General features: G+C 36.6%; 1 long non-coding RNA gene across 1 annotated transcript in view; it reads left to right on the top strand.

Moving 5' to 3' along the window:
- Positions 1 to 4,589: 4,589 nt before the first annotated feature.
- Positions 4,590 to 22,556, top strand: part of LOC126066292 (uncharacterized) — a 261,248-nt gene continuing 243,281 nt past the window's right edge. Inside the window, exons 1-2 of the long non-coding RNA XR_007515054.1 lie at positions 4,590 to 4,669; positions 10,352 to 10,471. This is a non-coding gene — a long non-coding RNA (uncharacterized LOC126066292). The remainder of the gene's footprint in view (positions 4,670 to 10,351; positions 10,472 to 22,556) is intronic.

The raw sequence follows: 22,556 nt of genomic DNA on the forward strand, positions 1-22,556 counted from the left end.
ATGAATACTTTTATTACCCACATAACAAGGCTTTCCAAGAGAGCAGGGAAGCTTCCAAGCACATCCAAAAATGGCTTGAGAGAGCAGCAAAAGGAGACTGACTTGGGTTTTCCATGGTGATTAGGTAGTGGGGCTGGGGTGAAGTTTCCATATATGGTTTGAACTTCTGGCTAGAACACCCTGACTTTCTTATCAACCTGCCCAGATGTGGCACAGAGGGGTGGGTGAGGCTTAAAAATCTCAATAGTGAAACATTAAAAAAAAAGGAGTCAGACTTTTATTACAAGGCTCTTATAATAGTCTGGCTAAGAGACTAAGTGAAACAGTTTAAGAGGTTGGCAGTTGCAAAAGACAAAGAAGATTACATTTTAGGTATGTCTTGGATAAAAAAAATGGACAGAATTACAAATTGGGAAAAAAGATTTTTGCTTAAGAAGAAATAGCAAATATTGGGTTTTCCCATTTGGTAGTACGACTAGCTGTTTTTATTTGCTGTGCACTGCTGGAGATTTGAGTCTGAAGCAGAGACCAACAATGATTCTGTTTTAGTATTATATCCTTGATTAATGACTCTCCTCATCCCCCAAAAGAAAAAGCAGACAGAAGTACAAAATACACATATATATTGTAAACACTATAATTTCATTCTACTCTAGTTAAGAAAAGGAGCAGTCTTCTGACTTAGATCTCAATCAGTTTTATTAATTTGATGCATTCATTTGGAAAGAAAGCGTAGCCTGGAGTTAGATAGGTCTAGATTGTAATCCTGAGTCCAGCTCTCACTACTTCTGTTACCTTGATTAAATTACTGAATCTCTGTCAGCCTCAAGTTTCTCTTTTGCAAAATGAAAGTGATATTAATCTCACCAGGATATTATAAAAATTAAACTATATAATAAATATAGTAGCTATGACAGGGCCTGGCCCATGACAGACTTGTGATCAACACAGTTCCTTCTTTATTTCCTTGTTTAAACAAAAAAAAAGAAGGATTTTTTCTTTTTTTTTTTTTTGATGCTGGCAGCACAAAGTTGAATCAGTCATCATGTTAGATGTGAAGAAGTTCCCAATCTAGCAGTAGAGAAAATGTGTTGAAAGTGGTGAAAGATCCCACAAATATACGAGGAAGGAAAAGGTTAGCAGCTACTCTATAACTCACTATTTCTGCACAGGGAGCATTGTGGTAGATAGAAGCCAAGGAAGAGGAAGGAGGAGTAGAAGGGAGAGAAAGGAGGGTTAGGTCTGTTTTCTTAATGTAACAAAGCTAGTCATGGTGGTGCAGTGGTTAAGAGCTCGGCTGCTAATCAAAAGGTTGCCAGTTCAAATCTACCACCCACATCTTGGAAATCCTACAGGGCAATTCTACCCCGTCCTATAGACTTGACGGCAATAGGTAACGACGGGTAACGGCATGGCTCAAATACAAAGTTTAAGTATCAACCATTGCAGCATAGAATGGAGATATCTCAGGACCAAAATGGCTCCCTTAGGGTTTGGGAGTGTGAGACTCCACATACGTTACAGAGAGGCTGGGTTTGTTGAATCTGGGACGGGGCATAGAGTACTATATCAGGTAATTCTTACATGAACACAGGTTCAGAACAGTTAATGTGTAGAATCTGGCAATTCTTATAGAAGATTTTTCCCTAGAGTTTTTAGCAAAGAGTCCTTTTAAATACATCACCAAAGATGATTGATCATTTGTGCCAATCTAAGTAACTATTAAAAAGGAAAAAACTACTGAACTAGACTAAGGATAAAGTAAAGTAATATTAACAATTTTATCTAAAAAGCAATTTAATTATAAATGCAATACTTAACTAAAGTAAGAGAATTACATAATCATCCAATACTTTTCCTAAAGGAAGTTGTATAATCTCTTGCTTGATTCTGTTATTTTCTTTCTTTCCTAGAGTTAATCTATTTCTACCTGAGTTTTTTATAAACTGGTTCAGAGGAGGTAGATTACAGGAATATTTTATGCAGTCAAAAAGAAAGGCTAAATTAAGCCCTGAAAATTTATATCCACCTTGTAATGTGTAAATTAATCTTATTTGATAAAATTAGTCAACTAAGGGTAAGCAATGTTAAATGAATCAGTTACATTTATAATATCTCTGGGAGAAAGTCTAAGCATTATTACATGTGTGTATGTTTTAATTGAAGTGTTTATAATATTTGACTTTATTTTAAGGTATTTTGAGAATTGATGTTAACTTTAAAGGGGCATTCTAAGAGGTAATTAAATTATACCAATCAGAACTAGATTATGATGCAGTCTAAAGAATTAGACTAGGCATGGTAGGCAAAGTAATGCCCCCCAAAGAAGTTCATGCCCTAATCCCCAGAACCTGTGAATAACCTTACATGGCAAAAGGAATTTTGCAAATGTGATTAAGGTTGAGGAATATGAGATGAGAAGATTTTCCTGGATTACTGAGATGGGCTCAATCTAATCATATGAGTCCTTAAAAGTAGAGAACTTTCCAGACTCTAGTCAGAAAAAGATGTGATGGTAGAAAAAAACTTAAAGTGATGCTTTGAAAATGGAAGAAGGTGGCTACAAGCCAAGGAATACGGCTGGCCTTTGTTGTTGTATGACATTGAGTTGATTCCAACTCACAGTGGCACAATATGACAGAGTAGAACTATGCCATAGGGTTTCCTAGGCTGTAACCTTAATGGGAGCAGATGGCCCGGTCTTTTAACCTCCAAAGCCTCTAGTGGTTTCAAACCATTGACCTTTCAGTTAGCAGCTGAGCACTTACCCATTGTGCCACTGGGGTTTCTTGGTGGCTTTTAGAATGTGGAAAAGTCAAGGAAGCAGGTTTTCCCCTAGATCCTGTAGAAACGAATACAATAATGTTGACACTTTGATTTTAGCCCATAAAGATTTTAGATCTATGTCAGACTTCTAAGCCATGGGACTGTATGACAGCACATTTGTGTTGTTTAACCCACTAAGTTTGTGGTAATTTGTTACAGCAACAATAGAAAACTAATACAATAGAGGAGAATTAAAATTAATTATAATTTACTATTATCTTTTTTGCTCTTTACTTTTAAAAGAAAATAATGCAGTGCATATTTATATGTGTATATATGTACTTATATGCTTTAAAATACATATATGAATACATATATATACACGTACACTTTTAATATGCATTTCATTGTATGTCTACATATATCTTTACACAGAGAAAGTATTTAGAAACAAAAACTTTCTTTGAAGTTTATTTAATAGCTTCCTCTTTACAAGTTCTCAAAAGTATTTGGTGATACAGAACATCTACAATATCTTTCTATTTTCCTCTAATAAGAGGTAAAATGGACTTATAAGAGGGCTTATGCTTTCATAAATCAGATCAAATTAAAGCTTTAACAATAAAGTACAAGTGAATATTTTCTAGGGTTGTTGTAAAAATTGCTTCTCAGTCCCCTCTAAAAACCAAATTTTAAGTCTAGCAATCAGTAACAGAGTTAAACCCCTTAAGTTGCCATTGAAATCTAATTTACTTTGAAGCATCTATTTTTCTTATGTTTCAACGCCAGGTGAATTCTCCTTTTATGCTGAGGACTTGTTTCATGTCTGTAAACTTTCTCTTCATAAGTCTAAAACAGCAAGTTAAATAATATTTCATGCGCTGACTCTTCCTGTGAAGAGCACAGACTATCAAGAAGAAGGTTGAGCCAAACATTCTTCCCATAAGGAAGATGTTGTTTTTCTTCATTCTTTACTCACAGGTTACCGATTCCAATTTTTTATAATCTTTATGGCTTTTCTCCTCTTTTTGTCTCTCTGTTTGGTCAGACAATGTTTGTTAATTATCTTTTGATTATAATGAGCTCTGCTAAACATAAAATTGAACCTTATCTAACTCTTCTGTCTATTCAACAAGCATTCATTGTGGGTCTATTACGTGCACGGTTCTGCTATAGGCACTGAGGATATATCTTTTAACAAAAAGGGCAAAAATTCCTTCCATCATGAAATTTACATCCTAATGAGTAGAAACAGACAACTAACAAATATCGAAGTAAAATATATTTAAGATAGAACGAGAGCTATGGAGAAAAATAAAGTAAGGAGAACGGCTAGGGAATGCTGGTGGGAAGAGTGGTTGAAATTTTGAGTATGGTGATGAAGAAAGTCTTCAGTGAGATGCAAGTGTTCACTGAGCAACAGTGTGAAAGTGGTGAGAAAGGGTGCTCGTTAGATCCCAAAGAGCATCCCAAGGAAAGGGAACAGCAACTGCAAAAAACTGAGGTGGGAATGTGTCTGAAGAACTCGAGGTACATCAAAGGGCCAGAGTGGTTGCTGCAGAGTTAGAGGAGAGAGAAATTCTGGGAGATGAAGCAGATTGACTGGGAAAGTGATGCAATTTAAGCTTCAGAGGCTCTCACTTTATGGTCTCTTTCAAGACTCTGAGGAACCCTAGAAAAACTTCTCGATATTATGTTTTGTCATGTTTACTGTATTTTTACATAGATAACGTGTGCCTTTTAAGTTTGTTTGCCAGCTGCACCCTCCCCCTGTGAGATATTTTCACAAGCTGGCTATGCTAAATTTTTTTTTTACAGCAACACGTGAAAGAGGATTGGCAAGGTGACACTTGTGAGGATGCCTCCCAGGAGGAAGGGCACGGCTAACAAGCAAATGCAGAAGGTGTGCATTATTTGCATAAAAATATGATATTCAATTTGTTGGATTTTTAAATTAGTAAATTGTTGTGATTTCTGATCTCATTCTAAAGAGATAGATCCCCTTTTGTACGTAAGTTTGCATTTGCAATTTGTTATACTGATACTTAAAAAAAAAAAAAAAATTAGTTCCCACAAAATCTGGATCTGTTTCTTTGTAGGAAGTGACAGCCAAGAGACAATAGCCTCCTTCTGTGTAGGAGGGTTGGGGGAGGTGGAAGACAGAGGTGAAGGAGAGGTAGATAATTCCTCTTAAATGCCCTGCAGAACACATCACCTGCTGGCTAATGAGTGCTGTGTTCATCCACTCAGGAGAAAATGATAGGGTGACAGTCTTGGTAATGTGAGCCACACAAAAGTAAGGGAACTGATGGGGTTTTCAATTACACTTTGGAATTAGAGAGTATAATCTCTTACTCACAGAATCTTACAAATGCTTTAAAGAAGTTGATGGGGAATACCAGTAGATCCAATTTAGCCAACCTGGCAGGCACAGAGGAGAATATAATGAAAACCATAAATGGTTCTGATTGCAATCCAGAGAATCAGCAAATTTAAATCTTAAGCAGTTAGTAGAAGAACTGAAAGTAGGTTTGGGGTTAGAAGAACTGAAGATACACTGGATGTTTTAATGTATGTGTTTCTTTCCTTAAATTGTTAGCAAGCAGCTGCTTTATTGTATGGAAGAAGCCAGACCCCAAATTGGACAAGAAAGTCAGCAAAAATAATTCAATAGTTGATTTTGTGTGTGTGTGTGTGTGACTAAGTGCACACAAATCAACTGTTCTGAATTCTAGAACTATCAGTGATGGGGAATGCAAAAAAATGATATATAACTTTGAGGATCTGGTCAGCTTATCTTCTGATGTTTTCAAATGTTCTTTCTTTTCCTTTAAATCCCATTTACTTCACTTGATTAAAAAAGGGCTTTAAAAGACATAGAAAATGTACCCACTTTGCCAACTCATACCGAGTGAAGCCATTCTGAGATTCCCAGTGCTATCAGATATATATGAAGGAATATTGTCAGCAACTCAGTACTAGTTCTGCCAAGATGAAAATCTCTTCTTTTTCATTTCAGAGAGAAATAATACAACATGAATCATGTTTTCTGGGTTTTATATTAACTCGGGAGGCAAAGAATCATACACATGCACATATAATGTATTTTTTATATAGAAAGATGACTTATTGTTAACTACCCCAGAAATAATGTAAAAAATATGGCTTCAAAATCTATTAAGTTTATAAACACATGAATACAAAATGTTATTTGACTTCCTATGAATCTATGATTATTTCAAAAATAATTTTAAAGGCATGTAATAAATAAAAAGTTAAAGAATTTTCATCTTTTCATAATCTCTGGAACAATTAAAAAAAGCAAAAGTGTTTCTTTTATTGTTGTTTGGCAGTTTGTTACTTGTATGTCAGCTTGTCATACTGTGGTGGTTCATGTGTTGCTGTGATACTGGAAGCTATGCCACCAGTATTTCAAATACTAGCAGCGTCACCCATGGTGGACAGTTTTCAGCAGAGCTTTCAGATGAAGACAGGGAAAAGGACCTGGCAGTCTACTTCTGAAGCAATTGGCCAGTGAAAACGTTATGGAGAGCAGTGGAACATTGCTTGATATAGTGCCAGAAGGGGAGCCCCTCGGACTGGAAGGCACTCAAAATACAACTGGGGAAGAGCTGCCTCCTCAAAGTAGTAAAAACTGATGGCCATCGAGTTGATTCCAACTCATAGCTACCCTATAGGACCAAATAGAACTGCCCCATAGGGTTTCCAAGGAGCAGCTGGTGGATCCAAACTGCTGACATTTTGATTAGCAGCCAAGCCCTTAACGGCTGTACCACCAGGGCTCCTCAAAGTAGAGTCAACCTTAATCACATGAATGGAGTCAAACTTTCAGGAACTTCATTTGCTGATGTGGCAGGACTGAAAATGAGAAAAACAGCTGCAAAAACCCATTAATAATCAGAACATGGACTGTATGAAGTATGAATCAAGGAAAATTGGAAGTTGTCAAAAATGAAATGGCTTGCTTGAAGATCGATATTCCAGGCAGTAGTGAGTTGAAATAGACTGGTATTGACCATTTTGAATTGGAACAATCATGTGGTCTACTGTGCCGGGAATGACAACCTGAAGAGGGATGAAATTGCATTTGTTATAAAAAAAAAAATTTCAATATCTATCCTGAAATACGGTGCGTTAGTGATAGGATAATATCTGTATGCTTACAAGGAAGACCAATTAATATGACTATTATTCAAATTTATGCACCAACCACTAATGCCACAATGAAGAAACTCAAGATTTTTACCAACTTCTGCAGTCTAAAATTGAACAAACATGCAATCAAGTTGCATTGATTATTGCTGGTGATTGGGTGTGAAAGCTGTAAACAAAGAAGAAAGATCAGTTGTTGGAAAAGATGGCCATGGTGATAGAAATGACATGGAAGATTGCATGATAAAATTTTGCAAGACCAATGACTTATTCATTGGAAATACCTTTTTAAACAATAAAAACTGTAATTATACATGTGGAATTCACCAGATGGAATGCTCAGGAATCAAATCGACTACATCTGTGGAAAGAGATGATGGATGAGTTCAATATCATCAGTCAGAACAAGGCCAGGGGCACCTACAGGACAGACCATCAATTCCTCACGTGCAAGTTCAAGATGAAGATTAAGAAAACTAAAACAAGTCATGAGAGCCAAATTATGACCTTGAGTATACCCAAACTAAATTTAGAGACCATCTCAAGAATAGATTTGACACATTGAGCAGTAATGACTGAAGACCAGATAAGTTGTAGAATGACATCATACACAAAGAAAATAAAAGGTTATTGAAAAGACAAGAGAGAAAGAAAAGACCAAAATGGATGTCAAAACGGACTCTGAAACTTGCTCTTGAACGTTGAGTAACTAAAACGAATGGAGAAATGATGAAGTAAAAGTGCTGAACAGAAGATTTCAAAGGGCAGCTCGAGAAGAAAAAGTAAAGTGTTATAATGACATGTGCAAAGACTTGGAGGTAGGAAACCAGAAGGGAAGAAGAAGCTGGGCATTTCTCCAGCTGAAAGAACCGAAGAGAAAATTCAAACCTTGAGTTGCAGTAATTCTGGATTCTATGGACAAAAATTGAATGACGCAGGAAGCATTAAAAAAGAGGGAAGGAATACAGGGTCACTGTACAAAAAAGAATTGGTTGATGTTCAACCATTTCATGAGGTAGCATATGATCAAGAACCAATGGTACTGAAGGTAGATGTCCCAGCTGACTGAATGCATTGCTGAAAAACAAGGCTCCAAGAATTGCAGGAATACCAACTCAGATGTCTGAGCAAACAGATGCAACACTGAAAGTTGTTCACTTGCCTGTGCCAAGAAATTTAGAAGACCAATACCTGGCCAACTGACTGAAAGAGATCCATGGATATGCCCATTCCAAAGAAAGGTGATCCAATGTAATGTGGAAATTATTGAACAACATCATTAATATTACATGTAAGTAAAATTATGTTGAAGATAATTCAAAAAGTGTTGTAGCTGTACATCGATAGGGAACTGCCAGAAATTCAAGCCAGATTCAGGAGTATGCGGAATGAGGGTTATCATTGCTGATGTCAGATGGATATAGCTGAAATTAGAGAATACCAGAAAGATACTTACCTGTGTTTTATTGACTATGCAAAGGCTTTCAGCTGTGTGGATCAAAACCAATTGTGGATAACATTGCCAAGAATAGGAATTCAGGATGCTCCTCAGAAGTCAGATGGCCACACTTCATCTCATGTACCTTGTATATGTTATCAAGAGGGACCAGTCCCTGGAGAATGAGATCATGCTTGTTAAAGTAGAGGGTCAGCAAAAGAGAGGAAGACCCTCAATGAGATGGACTGACTCGGTGGCTGCAAAAAATTATTTCAAACATAGCTGCAATTGTGAGGATGGTACAGGACCAGGCAGTGTTTCGTTCTGTTGTACATAGGGTTGCTATGAGTGGGAACCAACTCAAGGACACCTAACAACAACAACATATTTCTATGGAAACATCATCCCATTCACTTAAATACTTAAATATATTCCCATTGTTTATTTTTAAATGGTGTTTGAATTATTATTTCTCTTTGAGGAAAGTGAGACTTAAATTATCTGCTGACAGTCTAAATCAGCCTTCAGATCTTTAACTATATTTGATATAAAATAAAATATTGTAAAAAGGAAAGATAATTACAGATACTTCCAAAGAGGGATATGACAAATATTACATCTGTCCTTTTATCAATGAGGAGCCCTGGTGGCACAGTGGTTAAGCTATGGGTTTAAACCAACCAGCAGCTCTGCAGGAGAGAGTTGTGGCCATCTGCTTCCATAAAGATTTACATCCTCAGAAACCTGATAGGGCAGTTCTACTCTATCCTATAGGGTTGCTATGAGTCAGAATCAACTGGATGGCAATGGTTAACTTTTATCGATACAATCTGAATGTGTACTGTATTTTTATGCAAATAATGTGCACTTCATGTTTGTTTGTCAATCATACCTTCCCCCATGAGATATTTCCATGAATGCCCTATGCTAATTTTTTATAACAACATGTAAAAAAATTGGCATAACAGTCTTATGAAAATATCTCACAGGTAGAGTGTGTGATGGGCAAACAAACATAGGTGTGTGTCATTTGTGTAAAAATATGTTGTCTTAGTTATTTAGTGCTGCTATAACAGAAATACTCTAAGTGGATGGCGTTAACAAATGGAAATTTATTTTCTCAAGGTTTAAAAAAGGTTACAATTCCAAACTGAGGGTGCCAACTCTAGGGAATGGCTTTCTCTCTCTGTAGGCTCTGGGGGAAGGTCCTTGTTTCCTTTCAACATCTGTGGGCCCAGCTTTCCTTGGAAATCTCCATGTGTCCTGGCATCAATCTTCCCCCTGGGTCTAGGATATTCTCAGTGCAGGGTCTCTGGGCCCGAAGGATATACTCCACTCCTGGCTCTTCTGTCTTGTTGGTAGTAGGTCCCTCTGCTCCTGTCCCTCTCCTTTAACCTCATGTAAGATAAAAAGTGTAACTCAAGCAAGGGTGTGCATCTCACCCTAATCCTCTTTAAAGTAACCTAATCATGCCTCATTAATGTAACAGACAGCTCACTCCCAAATGGGACCATAACCACAGGCATAGAGGCTAGGATTTACAACACATAATTATATCAGATCACAAAATGGAGGGTGACCATACAATCCTGGGAATCATGAATTGAGCCAAGTTGACAGGAATTTTGGGGGAACACAATTCAATCCATGACATATGGTATTAATTTCAACTTGATAGTGAATCATATTCATATGTGTATTTTTTTTAAAGACAGTGTTCTATTTAACTAAAGGAAATTTGATTATAGTTTTAGTATTTTATGACATATACTGTTTTGTAATGAGAGAGATGAGAATCTCAAGTAATGCACTGATAAAAAAAATTATCAGTTTTGTAGGAGGACAACTCAACATGACAATAAGTAGAGAAAAGATTGCAAAAAATGACAGGCCTTTAGTGTTTTGCTGGGAAAGGCTGTACCCCCTTTCAGATGTGTGTCATCACTGTAGATTTCAAATGTGCTTCTTTTCCAGCCTTGCTCCCCCTCCTTGCTGGCCACTAGGCAATTCTGGCTGAGAGAGCAGAGGTGGGAAATCTGTTCTCAAGTAAAACCGACCAACTCCTAAAAGAAACAAGGTAAACAACAGTTCTTGGTAAGTACTTCGTTCTCAATGAAATTTGCTGAATGAAAAAAAAATGATTAATTGCCTATAAGACAAACTCTGCTCTTCCGAATGATTAATACTTAAATATCCTGTCTTATGAAGTTAATTTCAGGATATATCTTTGAGTAAGACTGCTAGAAAGAAAAGAGTTACTGAAATCTTCTGAATTGAGCAAATAAAAACAAACCTTATTTAGTACAGTGTGATACACATTTTGAACAGTGAAATAGAAAGCGTACTTGTATAACATTTAACAAAATACATCCACCAGTTAAAGTCTTTACTCTGCCCGATGATAAGACGTCATGCGTGTTAGTTTTCTGTTTAACAACTGAGTGGAAAAAGCAAAGTCGTCAACCACTTCGAGTGTGGGTGTATGATTTACTAATTTAAAATGTAGAATTTCTTTCAAATTAGATCAGATAAGAATAGCAATATTCTAAATCATAGTTATCTAGAATGCTAATTAATATGTGTTTTTTTCTAGTAGTACTTCCATCAGTAAAAGCCAGACTGTCTGTGCATGAAAATTTGTGAACCCCTAGACTTAAAGAAATTAAGACTTAAAAAAAAAAAAAACTAAAGAAGCAAACTCTATTGTTATAAAACTTTACAGTTGATATTTCATTGCAAGTTATATTTATCAGAAATTTAAACTGAATAATTATTTATGCATAGACCAGTCAAAATTTGCTGTTGAAATTATACTTTTGATTCAAGAATTTTTACAAACTTTGTGGGTTTAGTCACTAATATAAACTGTGTCATTTCTGTCAGTTCGTTCAAAATGGGTAGTTTGGCCTACTTCTAGGTGCAACTAAGAAAAGAGATTCTGCTTTACAAATTACATTTCAGTTTGAAGCAAGCCCTTCATGTTTATGAGAATAGTCTCAGTGTCTTGGCCACAGGCCAGTTTTCTTTGTGGTGGTTGTGTTTAATCATGAATACGTGGAACAGGCTATGCAGATAGGATAAATTGAAGTGATGGGGGAATTTTAATAAGTAGAGTTGAAGTTTATTCCTATTCCACAAAGTGACTTTGAACATTATTTGGTCAGTGTGTATTTGCCAATATAATACTTTACATTAAGTTAAACTCAAAGACATGAAACTCTATGTCAGATATGTGTGGTAAACTGAGAAAAACCAAGCGAAAAGTTATACCAATAAAAATTTGCCTTTGGGTTTTATCTTCTTCCTTCTGTTATATGTTGAGAAGTAGTATATTCTAATGGTTAAGTGCAGGCTCCTGTGCCAAGCTGTTTCCATCTGAATTCCTGTTCTACCACTCTGTAACTGTGTGATTTGTACAAGTTACTTAACATCACTATACCTTAGTTTCCTCATCTGTGAAGCTAATTATCATAACTATCTCATTGATAAGATGTGAGGATTCAATGAGTTCAGAAAATAAATCTGTACTACTACAGGCAGAGGGCTGGCCTGCAAACTGTTACCGGTTTGTGATCAAATTACCAAAATTTAGAGTTAGGTAAGCGTTAGAGACTATTGCAGCAGTTTGGCAAAGGAATTATCTGGTGGCTGACTCTAATGATAAAAATAACATAAGAAGGCTCACATTTTGTATTTTTATTTTATTTTTCTAGTATTTCATTTTGTGTGTGTGTTATAGCGTTGGTCTCTGATGTATTCTATATAAACAACAACAATGAGAAAAAAAAAATCTTTCACCTCAAACATTTTGAGAAGCACTGATAACAGATTCTTAGTAAACTGCCTGGAAAATGGTTTTCAGTAAAATTGTTGACAAAATAATGGATAAAATTTACCTGTGCTACTTCTTTTTTTTACTAAATCCTTGCTTATAAGTAAACGACCAACAACCATAGTAGACAGTATCCTCATACTACCTCCTCACCCTATACAACATGTACAATGTGGTTGTCCATGATGCCTATTATGAATTGAGTTGTGTCCCCCAAAAATGTGTGTCAACTTGGCTAGGCCATGATTCCCAGTGTTGTGTGACTGTCCACTATTTTGTCATCTGATGTGATTTTCCTATGTGTTGTAAATCCTGCCTCTATGATGTTAATGAGGCAGGATTAGAGGCAGTTATGTTAATGAGGCAGGACTCAATCTACAAGATCAGGCTGTGTTTTCAATGAATCTCTTTTGAGATATAAAGGAGAGAAGCAAGCAGAGAAACAAGGGGGCCTCATACCACCAAGAAACAAGAGCCAGGAGAACAGCACATCCTTTGAACGTGGGGTTCCCTGTGCTGAGAAGCTCCTAGAGCAGGGGAAGACTGGTGACAGGGACCCTCCCCCAGAGCCAAGAGAGACTTCCCGTGGAGCTGGCATGCTGAATTCTGACTTTTAGCCTCCTAGACTTTGAGAGAATAAATTTATCTTTGTTAAAGCCATCCACTTGTGGTAGTGCTGTTATAACAGCACTAAATGTCTAAGACAATGCCCTATAAAATTATGGTCAACCATCCTCTCTACAAAATTAAGTTCCTACAAATTTAAGTCAACCATACTTTACTACTACCCGTCTATCAATTTGTTGTACTGTGGTGGCTATGATGCTGGAACCTATGCTACCAGTATTTCAAATACTGGGAGGGTCACTCATGGTGGACAGGTTTCAATGGAGCTGCCAGACTAAGACAGACTAGGAAGAACCACCTGGTGATCCACTTCTGAAAATGACCCGGTTATGACCCTGTGGATTACAGCAGGATATTGTCTTGCTGTAGTGCTGAAATAGGAGCACCCTAGGCTGGAAGGCACTCAAAATACACAGTGACCACAACAATGGACTTGAGCGTACCAATGATTGTGAAGATAGCACAAAAAACCAGTGCCGTCAAGTCGATTCCATCTCATAGTGACCCTATAGGACAGAGTACAACTGCCGCATCAGGTTTCTGAGGCTGTGAATCTTTTTGGAAGCAGATTGCCACATCTCTCTCCTGTGGAGTGGCTGGTGGGTTCGAACCACCAACATTTCGGTTAGCAGCCTAGTGCTTTAACCTCTGTGCCACCAGGGCTTCTTGAAGATGGCACAAGATTGGGAAGTATTCATTCTGTTGCACATGGGTCATCACGAGGTGGAGCCAATTCAACAGCAACAATACTCTACTTGACTACTCTTGTTCTTAGCTTGAAAATAGTTGCTAATCTTTGGCAATTTTTTTTTTTAATTGTACTTTAGATGAAGGTTTATAGAACAAACTAGTTTCTCATCAAACAGTTAGTACACACATTGTTCTGTGACATTGGTTAACAACCCCACAACATGTCAATACTATCCCTTCTCAACCCTGGGTTCACTATTACCAGCTTCCCTATTCCCTCCTGCCTTCCAGTCTTATTTTGTTCCTTGGGCCTGTTCTTTGGCTGAAGGGTGAACCTCAGGAGTGACCTCATTACTGAGCTGAAAGGGTGTCCATGGGCCATACTCTCAGGGTTTCTCCAGTTTCTGTCAGGCCAGCAAGTCTGGTCTTTCTTTTTGAGTTAGAATTTTGTTCTACATTTTTCTCCAGCTCTGTCTGGGACCCTCTTTTGTGATCTCTGTCAGAGCATTCAGCGGTGGTAGCCAGGCACCACCTAGTTTTACTGTACTGTGTCTGGTGGAGGCCATGTAGATGTGGTCCATTAGTCTTTTGGACTAATCTTTCCCTCTTATCTTTAGTTTTCTTCATTCTTTCTTGCTCCCAAAGGGGTGAGACCAGTGGAGTATCCTAGATGGCCACTCACAGGCTTGTAGACACTACTCATTTGGTAACATTCTATGAATTCTTGCACTTAGGAAGCTCTTTAAGTATAAGGAAACAATAAAATTCTTCCCTGTGAATCCTAAACTTTAACTTCATTGTGGAACTTATCACATTTGTTGTGGTATGGCTTTTATATTTTAAAAGTAATGTATCCTGACGAAATTGAAATGATATAGAAGTATGTAAAGAAATAATAGTACTCCTTCAGCTCACCCAATCCCAAGCCTCTTACCACAGTGCACATTATTAGCAATTTGGAATAGATCCCCCTAGTTATTTAGCTCTGCATTTAGAAGTATACATAGTTGTGTTTGGTTTTTATTTGATAAAGGCAATCCTATTATACATATTTATAGCAAACATTTTTAATTAAAAGAACAATAAATTGTCATGGAATTAAATAACTAAATGAAGGCCACATTCTTGGCACAGTTTCTGGCAAAGAGCCTTTAGTCATGTTATTTCTTAATTTATTAATATGCCCATCACTGTCATTATTATCATTATGATTATTTTTGTTATCATGTACATTTTGCAATATCAGAGCACACGAATAGACTTTCCTATTTACTCTCCAACCAACAGTGCCTGATTGATACACCATCATTACTGGAAATTATCAATCTTAATTCAATGTTTGTCAATATAATAGGTGACCTAGGTAGTTTCACAGGCTTAATGGCCATTTTTGTTGCTTTTTTTTCTCTATTCACATTTGTTGTGATTGTGGATAGGTTTTTATGTATGTCTGTCTTCCTTTTGAATTTTTTTTTTTAATCAATGATGCTTTCACATTTCTTGCTTTTTTTATTTTTCCTGGTTTTTGTCATATTGATAGTATTTTTTACCCCCTCCTTTTTTCCCCTCTAATAAATGGTTTAGAAAGCAAGAATCCTGTTACTACTTTTCTATTAATTACCCTTAAATGTTTGTGTTTTAGAAACATTAAACGTCTCTTGGACCACACTTGTATTAATGTCTGCATCCCTTCTACCTCATGATTATATTATATAAAAATTTAGTTACTTTTATTGTTTTTTAGCATTATGCTTTTTATTTAGGAATTATTTCTTAATTATTGGAATAAACTTCACTGCCATGTTACGATATGAGTTAATTTTTGAGTTTTTACTGTTGCCATTTGAATCACATAGATTCTCCATTATGGAGCCCATTGTAATGGACTCCATACTGATCTCAAGTAATTTTTCCCTGAAAGAGTATATGAATGTGAACTTTGGTTATTTTTAGTGCTGTCTACCAAATACTGTGCATTGTTCTACTGTGAGCATAGTATAATTGATTTTCCAACTCCTGGAAATGAGTCATGGCCAAATGACTTTCTTTGGTCAGTGCAATTAAATCAGAAGTGATATGTGCCACTTTTGCATGGAATATTTTTAAGAGTCCGTGAGCAATTTGCCACAGAGTAAATCCCTTTACCAGTCAACATTTCAGATGGTGACCACTCTGCTGATCTGTGACCTAGAATAAGGACGCTGTACAACATGTAGCTGGAGCAAGAAATAAATATTTTTGTTGTAAGCCTCTGCGTTTTTTAGGACGTTTGTTTTTGCAGCATAACCTAAATAATGAAATAATGATCGGCAACTAGTAGAGGATTTTGCCAAGGCAAAAATATAAATGCATGGCATTGACTGGGTGGTTGGTTGTCAGGGAGTGAGGAAACTGTTAGCAGAACCTGGGACGAAGAGCAGCCATTTCGCACAGTGACAGAGCATTTGATAACAGTGTCACCTGCACAAACTTGGGAAACACATCACTGACTCAAAAAATAATCACTCCAGGGGAAGAAGTTGGAAGTTACAATGCTGATACTGTGTTCTGATTGTTTTCTCTATTTGGGAAGATATTCTAGCCAAGATGCGATCACAGAATATAATGGACTGGTGTGGTGGATGTCGTGATATGCTGCCCAGATCTCCCTAAGGAATGAAGGACTTATTTCCCCAGCTGCTGGAAGTACTGCTGGGAGATGATGGCCCTCAGCTCTCAGCCATTACTGACAATTGCCTCAACTCAAAAACTTTCCTAACCAAGTTTGCACCTCTTTCCAGAGGCCACCTTACTCCACTGACTTACCCGTGCCAAAGTGTGAAAAACTGGCCGCATTGCCCCAACTCATAACAGTTCTCAAGGGCCGTCCCAACTCCAGAGCTCCCTGTAGTTTCGACTGAGGCACTCATGGTGACTACATTACAACCCAATTTCTCCCACTGCCCAATCTTGCTATTTCTTCCTCCGACTTCCGAATAAATATCCTCCGTGCTAATCTCATTCTCAGAGTTTGCTTCCCAGGAACCTAATCTGAGACTGCTGGATTCTAAGTCTGGGTAAATTCCTGTGAATCTATAATTATTTCAAAATAAAAATTGAAAAAAGTTATAGAGAATTCAAGATAACTTGCTTTGGTTTCTGTTTAGATTTTGAGAGATATTTGATCTGTTTTTGCAAACATTGATAAGAACATGAAAGAAGGTGCTCTCACAGTACAATTACAATGACAAAATGCAACCAGAATCAACAACAATGGGTTGGTTTGGTTTATTTATTGAATATACCAGTTGTTGTTAATTCTGATATATGGCAACCCTTTGTGTGTTAGAGTAGAACTGTGCTCCATAGGGTTTTCAAATGGCTGATTTTTCAGAAATAGCTCACCAGGTTTTTCTTGCGAGGTACTTCTGAGTGAACTTGAACCTCCAGCCTTTCAGTTAGTAGCAAAGCAGTTAACTTTGCATCACCCAGTTACTCCAGCTGTTGGCCATACATGCCCACATTTCTAAATATATTTTGAGATTTAACCTTTTTTTGTCTATCTCCTCCTCATTCTTTTCTATCTCTTCCTCATTTTCTCTTTCTATATTTTGTGTGCCTTTAAATAATAGGCAAGGGAGTCACACTTTAATTATTTTTTTTTTCCAGGATCATTAGAGAAATAGGTTATAATGGGGAATTTATTTAGGGATGAGGTTCACCACAGGAATTGACCTTAAAGTACAAAAAGAGAGACATACTGCACCTGCTGCCTAGGAAGTATTTTTGTCAAAATTGAGCCTAAGTCTCATCAATCCTTTGGATTTACAGGGAATACAAGGGATAGAGTACACATTTTGTGGGAATAAAACAAGCAAATTTCAGGAAGAGAAAAGTCAATAGAGTCAATGACTTGATTTTTCCTACAAATATGTTATAGATCTTAAAGGATTTAAGCAATATGATCAGACAAATGCAAGGTATAGGGAATTTATAGGTCTGGATTTTAAAAAACTGAGGTGTAAAATACACAATAATGTATGAGAGAACTGGGGAGATACGAATGTTGACTCAATGTTAGATGGTATTAAGGTGTAGTAATTGTACTGTGGCTACATCAAAAAAAAAACTTATCTCTTAAAGCTGCAAATTTACATATATTGACTTACGTATTGGTGAAATGTCATAAGGCATTGATGAGCATTTTTAGTTGAGGGTTATAGATTAAAATGGTTTTTCATGTAAGGTAATTGTTGAAGTTGAATGATGAGTAGAAAAAATCCCTTGCACTACTATTTCTACCTTTGTAGAAATATTATAATTTTTTTTTAGTCACTGTTGAAAAACTGAATTATTTGAAAGATAATTTTTGGAAAAGTGACTTAACATATGAAAAGTACAAATACTGCTTTATGCCTACATATAAAAATAAATTTTACACAGATTCATGACTTATATCAAGAGGAAAATTATCAGTATAAGAAAATACAGCTAAATTTCTTTATTACTTATAGGTAGGAAAAATTCTAAAACAAGGACCAAACTGTACCAAAAAAAAAAAAAAAAGAAGAAAAAATGATGAGCTTGAATTTATCTAAAGGATTTCTGTTCAATGAATAACACTTTTGACAATAATAATAGGAAAATGACTAATGATATTTATAATGTATAAAACTGATAAGACCCAAATATGTGGAATATAAATATAATTATTGTAAATCCATAAGGGAAATGTGACAAAATCCACTGTAAAATTAACGAATCATATGGATTAGGCAGTTTCTAAAACCTGAGTAAAAAAAAAAAAAAAGGTGCAGATTAAAACAAGTATGATGCATTACTTAAAAAACACACCCCAACCTGGTTGTCGTCTGTGTCGATTCCGACTCATAGAACCCATATAGGACAGAGTACAACTGCCCCCACAGGGTGAAGCAGCTGGTGGATTCGAACTGCTGAACTTTTGGTCAGCAGCCAAACTCTTAACCACTACACCACCAGAGCTCCGTATTAGATTAGACAATGTAAAGGAAAGAAGCAATAGTAATGTAGTGCTGAGCGTTGTTTTGTGTGTGTGTCAGTGTGTGTGTGCCTGCATGTAGGAGGCATGTTTTATAATGCATGGGCTTGCATTTAGTCTTTAAAGATGTGCACGCTTTGAAGGTAAGGAGAGTTTGCATTCCAGTGAGAATAACATGGATAAGGTTATGTAAGCGAGCATGTTTGTTTGCGGGAGGGTGGTGATGTGATCGGGTTTGATGCATCAAATCATTTATAACAATAAAGAGGATACAGTGGAGTCTAGACAACCCCCCCCCCAAAAAAAAATCCAGGGGTCTAAGGTTGTTAATCTCTATTTAGTCATATATTTAGTGAAACAAGCACCTATAAATCAATTAAAGTAGCCATGCAAGTTGATAAAGTAAGCCAGTTTGGTTCTGGTCCAGGTCCCAAACTCAGGGTAAGTCTCAGGAATCAAAGATATAGCCTTGACAATGAATTGACTGTAGATTTCCCCAACGTCATTTAGGTGTAGGCCACAGGAGCATTCGAAGAATTTCAGTATGTTAGAAAATTTGGTGTTTCCTTTCACTATTTGGAAGGCAGCACTAGTCAAATTTTTCTATGATGTCATTATTTTGAGTTTTATTTTATTTTACAGTTCAGAAGCCGGTGCTTATATTTGATATAATGTCATCATACCGTACCTGTATGCTTCTTCAAAGCCTTCTTCAACATCTTAGGTTTGGAAAAGACATTTGAGACTGTACAGTTGAACCCTTTCTGTTCAGCACTTTCATTTTTACACAAAAGGAAACTGATTCCAAGATAAATTTAATTTAAACCATGTTTTGGGGGAACTGGTGTTATTTAACCAAACTGTAGCAACTGAGGAAACCTTGGTGGCATAGTGGTTAAGAGCTATGGCTACTAACCAAAAAGTCAGCAGTTTGAATCCACCAGGTGTTCCTTGGAAACTCTGGGCAGTTCTATTCTGTCCTATAGGGTTACTATGAGTCAGAATCGGCTCGATGGCAGTGAGTTTGATTTTTTGGTTTGGTAGTAACTGAAATTTGGACATATCCAAATCATGCAAAGTGATGCCTACCTTTGTGTGTTCTTGTGGTTTGAGAGGTGCAATAGTGTTTCCCACAGACGAGGAATCGTGAAATTATGAAACTTGGGGTTTATAGATAGAATGACTGCCATATTGGCCCGTCTTCCTTTCTGAGGAGTCCCTGGATGATGCAAACATCTAAGCGCTCGGCTACCTACTGAAAGGCTGGTGGTTTGAATCCTCACAGAGACACCTCAGAAGAAAGGCCTGGTGATGTATCTCTGAAAGGTCATAGCCATCAAAAACCTTACAGAGCAGTTGACTTGGGGTCAACTTGATGGCAACTGTTTGTTTGCTTGTGTGTTTGTTTGTTCTCCTTTCTGAAGAGAGAGAGACCTTAACACTGGAATACAAACAACTCTTCTCTGAAGAAAGGAGATCTCTCGATTTACTAGAAGCAAAAAAAAAACTTAAATCTCTCCAGAGTGGCATGCTAGCTCTATCTTTCAATTCATGTTTGCTATTTGACCTTCCTTTAACCTAACTGGTCGGGGTTCTTTCCTCAGAAAGCTTGGATCATGGAGAAATGTGAAAATATTTGTGAGAAATTGTCTCTAAACATTGCTTTTCTTATTTCTTAGTAAAGTAGCTTTTGAACAAAAGCTTCCAGAAAAGCCAAGAGAAAAAATTAAATAAATAAATGGCAATCATTTTCCTAATGATCAGTGAGCCCAATTTAAGAAATTAGCCTGTTCTGATGATTGTGAACACATCTAGAATCAACGATAATAACGACGATCATTGCTACTAACATTCATAAAATGTGTTACTTTCTGAAAAGCACTTTCAAGTGCACCGTCATTTAATCCCCGCTGAGCCTGTGGGATATGCAGAGCATTGTACTTATTATCAAATAATAATTGTATAATTATAAATGAGAAAACTATGATTCGAGAGCTTAAATAAGAGATTATCCATTTAGCTACTGAAGAATCTAGAACTTGAACACACTATTTTTTTCGTTGAACTCCCGCAAATACTACCAGGTAGCTTGTTAATAAACCAAGGCTACATGCCTTAAAACTTTCTGCCTGAAAGGAGAACATCACTTTAAGAGTCTTAGCAGTGCCTCTGAAGGGAAGTCAGGTGTGGCAGGAACACAGGGCTTTGTGGTCTAGGCGCTAGAAGTTGAGACCAGTCTATCAAAACAAAGAACTGTATGTGAGTGAGCAAAGTTCCTGGTATAATGGTTTAGGATTTGTCGAAACAGAGATGAGGGTCTTGAAATGAGTCTTGAAAAGTAAATTATTGTTTAATAAGTTCACATTTGGCTCTGGTTAGTTGGTGTCGTAATTTAACAAATTATAAATTGTTGCCATAAATTGATGTGTAGGAATTTCTTAAAGCCAAAAGTGAAGTTATTTTTATTTATTTATTTTTCATTTACTGTCTTATCTGTCTCTGGCAAAGATTTCTTAGAAGAAACAACTGAGTGAATTGATATAGGTGATCTATAGTCTTTTCAAAGTCACCTTGACACAGAACATCTTGATTCTAGGTTTTATTTCAAGCGTGTGTCCTTTCTCCTGCACCATGCTTCTCCCTAAAAAGGCAAGGGAATTTGAGGCAGGCCATGTGGCAGACACATAAGTACGGGAAAGTTCTGTTTCCCCCACAGTGGGGTATATGCCCATGTAAAACCTCTTAATTAAGATTCATTTTTCTTGAAAAACTTGATAATGTGAAAAATTAACCTCCCAAACAAGGGTAAAGAATTTTAGTATTTCTTATGTTTTCCTAGCTCTGTTCAGAACCTCAACACCAGTGGCATATATACAACGCAGCCAAAATATATTGAAAAACTTCAAAACAGTATCTTTAATAGGAATGTCAGTCTCTTGTTAATCAGCATCCAGATAGCATTGAAATTGAAAGTAAATGCTGGAAGTTAAAAAGTATAAGAACTCTAATGTGCTTAACCAGAAGGTTATATATAAATTTAACACCATGTGTAAAAGGCGAAGCTTGCTGGAGGCAACTAGAATATCAAAGTCTAGAGAAACTATGTCCAATGGGGATTGCAATTATGAAGTTGAACTGATTGAGGATATCAATTAGCTGAACTATATTGGTAAAGGCTTAAATCTACAGTGTTAATAGATGAATGAAAATCAAATGACCTTCCTTAAAAACACAAATTGAAATGTGTCCTTCCAATTTGTCAATGATCCATGTTTTGTCAGAACCTAAAGATTTTCAACATTTAAATTGTAGAAATTGGAGAAGCCAAAAGTCTTTGTTTCAGAAGATGTGCTACAAAAACAAAGTCCCTCCCAGCAGCCTCACCTGAGCACACTGATTTTATTTCTTCTTCCATATCTTGGTGCATTACCACATATATATCATTAATTCCTCTCTTAAGAAATTTGTACTGCATTATAAACTATGTATCTATGTTTATATATGTATATATGTGTATATTGTGTATTTAGTGTTTTTAGTTTACATATGTATATGTGTGTGTGTGTGTATATATATATATATTCAAACCCAAACCGAATCCATTGGCATCAAGTTGATTCCAAACCACAGCAACCCTAGAGGACAGAGTAGAACTGCTCCCCGAGGAGCAACTGGTGGATTCAAACTGCTGACCTTTGGGTTAACAGCTGTATCACTTAACCACTGCACCCCCAGGGCTCTGTATTTATATAGAGATATTTTGGGTTTTTGGGTTATTTCATAGGAGAGTTCCCTCACATGGATGTCAATGTTCATAGATATATGTATATACATATCTATTTAGTTAGGAAGAAATGATGGGAAAATCACATGAGCTCTTTTGGTTTTTAGATTCCTTTTGATAAGAAGTTTGTGGTGGGATGAATTACTTCCCTATAAACCATCCAGTCTGAGTCAGGCAAAAGCTAAAGGAAGAAATTATAGGGGAACTGTTCAAAGCAGTATATCCCAACCAGTGGTACAAAGATCAA

The sequence above is a fragment of the Elephas maximus genome, chromosome 23 (assembly GCF_024166365.1).
Source record: "Elephas maximus indicus isolate mEleMax1 chromosome 23, mEleMax1 primary haplotype, whole genome shotgun sequence".
NCBI classification, from domain to species: Eukaryota; Metazoa; Chordata; class Mammalia; order Proboscidea; family Elephantidae; genus Elephas; species Elephas maximus.